Source organism: Gossypium hirsutum, chromosome A02 (genome assembly GCF_007990345.1).
Source record: "Gossypium hirsutum isolate 1008001.06 chromosome A02, Gossypium_hirsutum_v2.1, whole genome shotgun sequence".
Lineage (NCBI taxonomy): Eukaryota > Viridiplantae > Streptophyta > Magnoliopsida > Malvales > Malvaceae > Gossypium > Gossypium hirsutum.
This window is the reverse complement of record NC_053425.1, coordinates 91750520-91757889: the sequence shown is the minus strand read 5'-3', so window position 1 is coordinate 91757889 and position 7370 is coordinate 91750520. Positions and strand designations below refer to the sequence as shown.

Sequence of the window (7370 nt, the reverse complement as noted above, 5' to 3'; positions counted from 1 at the left end):
AGTGAAGTCTAGGTGGATTTTTCCTTAGGTATTGTCTTAATTCAATCATTTTTCCAAAAGTAATTCCCCAATTCTATTTTCTGTGAATTCTTAGTTTAGTTAATTAGTTAGTTAAAACAAACCCCATTATTCTTAGGCTAGATAATAAAAAGGCAGTCATTACTAATACTTTTAGTTCCTTTGGGTTCGACAATCTGGTCTTGCTAAAGCTATACTACTGTTCGATAGGTACACTTGCCTTCATCGTGATAATAGTTAGTTTCAAGAACGATTCACTATAAATATTTAAAACTTGTCACAAATATCATGTATCAATTTCACAACCATGATTTATTTTCTTCCATAAATTTTTAGAAAACAACATGAAATATTTCATGGTAAAACCCTAGAATTTCAACCATTTTGCAAAATAGTCCCCTCATTTGAAAGCTCATGCTACAAGGGTTCTAAAAGTACAAAAATCATCTAAAAAGACCATCAAAATCACTTTCTTGAGAGGGCTACAAGTTGCTGAAATTTTGAAGCTCAAAAACCCCTAAAATGGCTACAATTTCAGTGGTGTAGAGAAAAGAGAAAAAATATGACAACTTTTCTTTATTTTACTCAAATAGCTCATGTCATCAAATACCAACCCTACTACATTTTTTACTTTTTGACTCTCATTGTCTCTATGGACGGCCATGCCATAAATAAGGTCTTGTTTGCTTCTTAAAAACCCTTAATTTTGGTTCTCTAGCTATTTGGTATGTCTATCAAGTGAAATTGAACTTTTACCCTTTATGCGATTTAGTCTTTTTTCACAATTAAGCTCTGAAACCCTAAAATTTATTCTCCAAATTTTTCATGCACTTTTATAATCATGCCATCACACATAAAAAATATTAAATTAATTTCTCTGACTTTGGAATAGTGGTTCCGAAACCACTGTTTTGACTAGCCCAAAATCAGGCTGTTACATAGTTAGCATGCTATAAGATTGTAAGTACTCACATGTATGTGTTATCTGATTTGGGCATTGAGGCCCTAGGGCATGCTGGAGAGATAAGAGAATGTAAGCTAAGCTCCATTCAACGGGACATGTTTGGCGTGATGGAGAGTGTTAGTTATACACTTCACTTTTTGTGATATGTTCGACTTTATGAGTCATAATTTATTTATGGTTTAATAAAAGGGTAAAATGGGTATTTTGCCTATTATGTTAATTATATGAAAACAAAATAGAAAATAAAGCCATTTTATGCTTAGCTTTGCTGAAAATCACAAGGAAAAATAAAGGAGAAAGAACACTAGGGTTCGGCCATTGATTTTCTTTGATTAAGGTTTGTGTTTTGTTCGGTTTTTGATAATTTCTATGTTTTTGTAATCGTTGCTTTGTATGCTATCAAGCCCATGTCTCAATTTCTGATTTTTTTTTTTATGATTTTGAAATGTGCCATGGATGAAATAATGAGCTTTATGTTGTTATATGATGAAATATGAAAGTTTGATGATGGGTTTATATGTTTTGTCTTTGGATTTTGATGAAATTGAGTAATTTGGGCTAAATTGTAAAAATGTTATCCTGAGGGACTAAAATGTGAAATAAATGAAATGTATGGACTTGTATGGGAGCTATGAAAATTTGGCTAAGCTTGTGTACAAGAAAATTATGTGTATTTTGTGATTTTGTGAATTAGGGACTAAAGTGTCAAAATGTAAAAATGTGAGGGATAGTTTGCAAAATGCCCTAATTGTGTGCATATGGATTGTTTTGAATGAATGTGTGATTGAATTAGTTAAATTTGAATTAATTTAGATCGAGAACTAAAAAATACGGAATTAGATTGGGGAAAGTCGAAAGTCGTCGACTAACCGATTCAATCTATCCAAATCCTTACGAGGTAAGTCAATATACAATAAACGTGTTTAAATTGAATTATTATGGTTCATATGAGATGAATGAATATTCAAGCTCAAAATGTGCTATTTGAGAAAGTATCGACAGAGTTCTGATGTCTGAAAAGCCCCATACGAACCCTAGGAATAGTTAGGATACATATGTCATAAAATAGGATTCCGTTATATGATTTCATGAAAGACCACGTCTGGGACATTGGTATCGACTTCTGTTTTACGTGTAAGACCATGTCTGAGACATCGGCATCGTATTTGATTTCGTGTAAGACCCTGTCTGGGATAGTGGCATCGATGTTTGATTACATGTAAGACTGCGTCTGGGACGTTGGCATTGTATATGTTCTCTGAGCTATCCGCGTATCCTTACATTTCTTAACGGTTCAACGGGTATTCCGAGAAAATGAATGAATAAGTGAATATGTATTTGATTCAGGTACATTCAAATTGTGTACTATATTTGAAAAAGAAAGGTAATTATATGTGCAAATGATGATCTATGATCCAAGTATATGAATATGAGGTTTGTTTTGGTATTTGGCTCTAAATTATAAATAAATTGATGATGTTTATATGCTTTAAATGATAAGTTTAATTGTATATTGCTTACTAAGCTTTTGAAAGCTTACTTTGTGTGTGTTTGTATTGATATCAAAGCTACTGTGAGCTCGGGGATCGTCGAGGATCGTCACCACACTATCGAACCTTATTTTTGTACTTTTAAAATGTATATATTAAAGTATGGCATGTATAGGCTAGAAGTTATGGGATTATGTTTTGTGATGTACATATCTAGCCATGTGATATGGCTAGTTTGTGTTTGAACTTATAATTTGATAATGGTATATGATATGTGATGCTAATGTAAAATTGTGGTATGTTTTGGTTGGCCAAAAGAAATTGTCAATGTTGAGAAGTTTTGGTAAGTTTTGAGCATTTGATTGAATGATGTATTGATCATATGCTTAGGTATGATTTTGGTTCAAGTTTTGGTATGAATTTATTTATGAATTGAGATTTGAAATGATTGATAATGTTATAGCATGAATTATGTATAGTTTTGTATAGATATTGGTTGAAATGGTTGTGCATATATGCTTGGTTTGGTGCTTGTAGGTTGACCCAAATTGGGGTGGCAAATTGGCTATTCAAATGGCCTATTTTTGTCCACACGGGCAGAGACACGGGCGTATGTCTCAGTCGTGTGTCATACACGATCATGTTACACGGCCGTGTGTCCCATAAGGTACCTTACGAATTAAAGTCAGTATACCTCCAGTTTTGACACGGCCTAGACACACGGGCGTGTCTACTGGTCGTGTGTGGCACACAGGATGGAACATATGTGTGTGGTCGGCCATGTGGCCAAGTCAGTAGCCTCTTAAATTTTCACACAGCTTGGAACATGGGCGTGTCTTATGGCCATGTGGGTAAGTCAATATGTATGCCCTGTTTTGCCACGGCTTAGACACACGGGCGTGTCTAAGGCCGTGTGAGGCACACGGCCTGTTCACACGAGCGTGTGACCTTTTAAAAGTTGAAAATTTTCTAAGTTTCTAAAACTTTTATATGTTATCAGATTGGTCCCGAATGCATAAGTTAGGCTTTGTATGCTCAATTTAAGTTCTTATTGAATGTGAATGAATGACATTTACTGTAATGATATGATTATTTGATAATGATTGTTCTGAATGTTATATAAGTCTGGTAATGCCTCTTAACCTATTCCGGCCACAGTTACGGGTTAGGGGTGTTACATTTTAATCCATTGCAGATTAGTAGCATTCTAATGTGAGTGGTGTGGTTCCAAGGGATTGATCCAAGCGAGACTCTAGTAATTCTTCACAGGTGATTTATTATTTGTTTATTATTTGAGAAATAAAAACAATTTGGTAGATTTTTTGCTGGTATTTGCCATGATATTTTGGATGTTTCCATAGCTTATTTGTTCTTAGGATTTAAGGATTTGAGTCATGATATGTTGATTATTACTCTAACTTATTCTTGATGTTTGAAAATGTTACTATAGTCGTTGTGACGTTTACTTGATATGGTAAAAGATGTATGCTGAATAGACTTGTGTTGGAATAGTTTGTATGCTCAAATATGCTGAATTTTTACTGTCTAGAGCAAATGTATTAATATTTGAGTTTTAAAAATGATATCTCTATGATTTTCAAATGTGCAGGAAGTCAGAATAGTAATTTGGTATCGATGCCATATCATGAGAATCGAAACTCGGGGTAAAATTACCGATACTTATTGAAGGTACCGATAATTTTTGGTGTCTCATTTTTAGGCAAGAAACAGAATGTTGTTTTGGTACCGATTTTCCAATTGGTATCAATACCGTGTAAGGGAAATATTGATACCCATGTTCCAATATCGATACCAACGTAGTCAATTTTGAAAATTTTCTAAGTGACCCTCATGTATGTGCAACTATTGTTATATTATCAATTAAAATGTGTGTAGCAAGTCTTAATGATAATTAGGAGTATATTTGACTTAAACTCGTGGAAATGCTAAAATGGAAGGTGTTTCTTTAGGGATGAGCTCATTTGTTGTAACATCCTATACCCAGCCCAGTCGCTGAGCCTGAATATTAGGATGCCACACCACCATCATACATCATACGCACTATAAATAATCTCATTATTAAACAAACATATTCTATTTTAGTTTTTGATTGATGATAGGTCATACGTATTCTAATCATCATTAAAAACATGTTAAATGATAAACCATAAATTATACATATTTTTACCCCATGTTTAATGCATTTTATAGATGATTTCTCATTAGAATTGGTGAATTCGATGCTCCTAATGCTTTAATTTCATATTTTGTACTTAGGAGAGCATCAAGAGCCAAAAGGAGCCAAAAACGAGCCAAAAAGGGACAAAACGGACCAAATCGAGAAGATGACACGGCTTAAGCCTTGCCACACGGGCAGCTCACACGCCCGTGTCTTTCGAAGGTGTCGACCAAGGCTTTCACGATTCACACAGCCGTGTCCAATTTAACGGATCGAACACGGCCTGGCAATCACGTCACACGGTCGTGTCACACGAGCGTGTCCCTACTGAGCCGAAGTTAAGTCCAATTGGGAAAAGGCCACTTTGGAGGGTTTCTAGGCATTCCAAAGCCTATAAATACGCACTAGAGGAGGAGAAAAAGGGAGACGGAGAAGAGGGGTAAGGAATTACCCCAAGGAAGCCGATTGATCCATCTCAGAAGTTGGATTCATCATCAAGACTGAAGATCTCTCCTCAATTCCCCTTCAGGAGTTTTGGGTTTTCTTTATGTTTTGTATTCTTTATTCTTCTGAGATGTTTTCTTATTTAGTTATGAACTAAATCCCCTAAATACCTAAGGGGAATGAAACCTAAGACGAATCTTATTATTATATTCTGAATCGTATGATAAATATTTAACTTGTTCTTAATTATGTGTTATTAATTCTTGTTTTGATATACCAGGATACTGATTCAAGACACGCTCTTATTCAGAGGAGGAATAGACCCTGTCTAAGAGTACATTTGCCATAATTAAGCAGAGTTGATTGCGCGCCTAAAAATAGGGTGACAAGATTTTTCCGGATTAGGGTGAAACCTAATAAGGGGATCCATAGATCAAGTTAATGCAACCCTAGAGTGTTAATTAGAGAAAAGTCTCGGTTATTCAATCTAGGGATTAGATGTTATTAGTCTTGAATATGGATAATAACATAACTTAGGGATCTCTACAGAACAAGTTGAATGAATAAATCATCCGATTCGGAGCCAGAATAACAAGTAAAGTCTAAGTGGATTTTTCCTTAGGTATTGTCTCAAGTCAACCGATTTTCCCAAAAGCAATCCCCAATTCTTTTCTCTGTGCATTTTTAGTTTAAATAATTATTTAATTAAAACAAACACCTTTTATTCTTAAGCTAGATAATAAAAAGATAGTTATTACTAGTACTTTTGGTTCCCTTGGGTACGATATCTCGGTCTTGCCATTACTATACTATTGTTCGATAGGTGCGCTTGCCTTTTCGTCGTGATAATAGTTAGTCTAAGTTTGATCTTCATTATAAATATTTATTACTTGTTACGAATCACGCAATCAAGTTTTTGGCGCCGTTGCCGGGGATCTGAAATATTAGGAACACTAAATTTTTATTACTTTAGCCATTTATTTTTCTTGCAATTTTATTTTATTTTATTATTTATTAATTTACTTTTTTTTTCTTTCTCTTGACAGGTTTTTATAGTTTATGACTAGAAGAAACCCGCCAGGACCATTACTCTTTGACGAAGAAATCGATCGTACAATTCACAAAAAATAAAAGAGAAATAAGGCGTAGTTTATGCTACATAGAGAATGAGAAAGAAGACAATACTCAAACCCCAACCGACAAGATGGCTGAAAACCCAGGCGATCAGCTGCCTCCTACAATTGCAGCTAATCAAAATCCTGCTCCACGTACTATGTATGACTATGCTAAACCTTCTTTAACAGGAACTGAGTCTAGTATAGTTAGACCTTCTATTGTTGTGAATAATTTTGAACTAAAACCTAACACAATTCAAATGAAACAGCAGTTTATTCAGTTTGATGGTTTGCAGGATGAGGATCCCAATACGCACTTGGTGAATTTTCTTGAATTTTGCGATATATTCAAAATCAATGGCATTTTTTATGATGCCATTCGTCTTCGGTTATTTCCCTTTTCACTGAGAAACAAAGCTAAACAGTGGTTGAACTCGTTACCACGAGGGTCTATCACTACTTGGGTACAAATGACCGAGAAGTTTTTACTAAAATATTTTCCGTCGGCTAAAATGGCTAAATTGCGTAATGATATCTCTTCTTTTGTGCAGATGGATTTAGAAACACTTTATGATGCATGGGAGAGATACAAGGACTTACTAAGAAGGTGCCCTCACCATGGGTTACCACTTTGGCTGCAAGTTCAAACGTTCTACAATGGTGTGAATCCCTCGACAAGACAAATGATTGACGTAGCTGCTGGCGGAACCATCAACAATAAAACACCGAAAGGTGCCTATGAATTTATAGAGGAGATGTCACTGAATAACTATCAGTGGCAAGTTATGAGGACAAAGCCAACGAAAACAGTCGGCGTTTATAACATCGATTCAGTCACCATGCTCTCTAATCAGATAGAACTTCTCAATAAAAAGATTGATAGTTTTCTTGGTTCTACGCAGGTACGTCTAGTAATGAGGTGTGACTCAAGCAGAGGAGGTGTGCATACAGACTACCAATCCTTCAATCCTACAACTGAAGAAGAACAAGTCAACTATATGGGTAACAATAACTTTAGATCTCAAAATAACCCATACAGTAATATTTATAATGCAGGTTAGAGAAACCACCCCAATTTTTCCTGGGGAGGTCAGGGAAATCCAAAGCCACAAAATCCTTAGGGTTTTCAGTAGCCACCTTATCAACAGGAGAAAAAACCA

The 7370-nt window shown here is 35.1% G+C and overlaps 1 non-coding gene across 1 annotated transcript; it reads right to left on the bottom strand.

The window, feature by feature from the left end:
• Window positions 1-6728: 6728 nt before the first annotated feature.
• On the bottom strand, window positions 6729-6835 carry LOC121216879 (small nucleolar RNA R71). Its single transcript, XR_005913085.1, has one exon. It is a non-coding gene; the product is annotated as a small nucleolar RNA R71 (small nucleolar RNA).
• Between the last annotated feature and the right edge of the window lie 535 nt (window positions 6836-7370).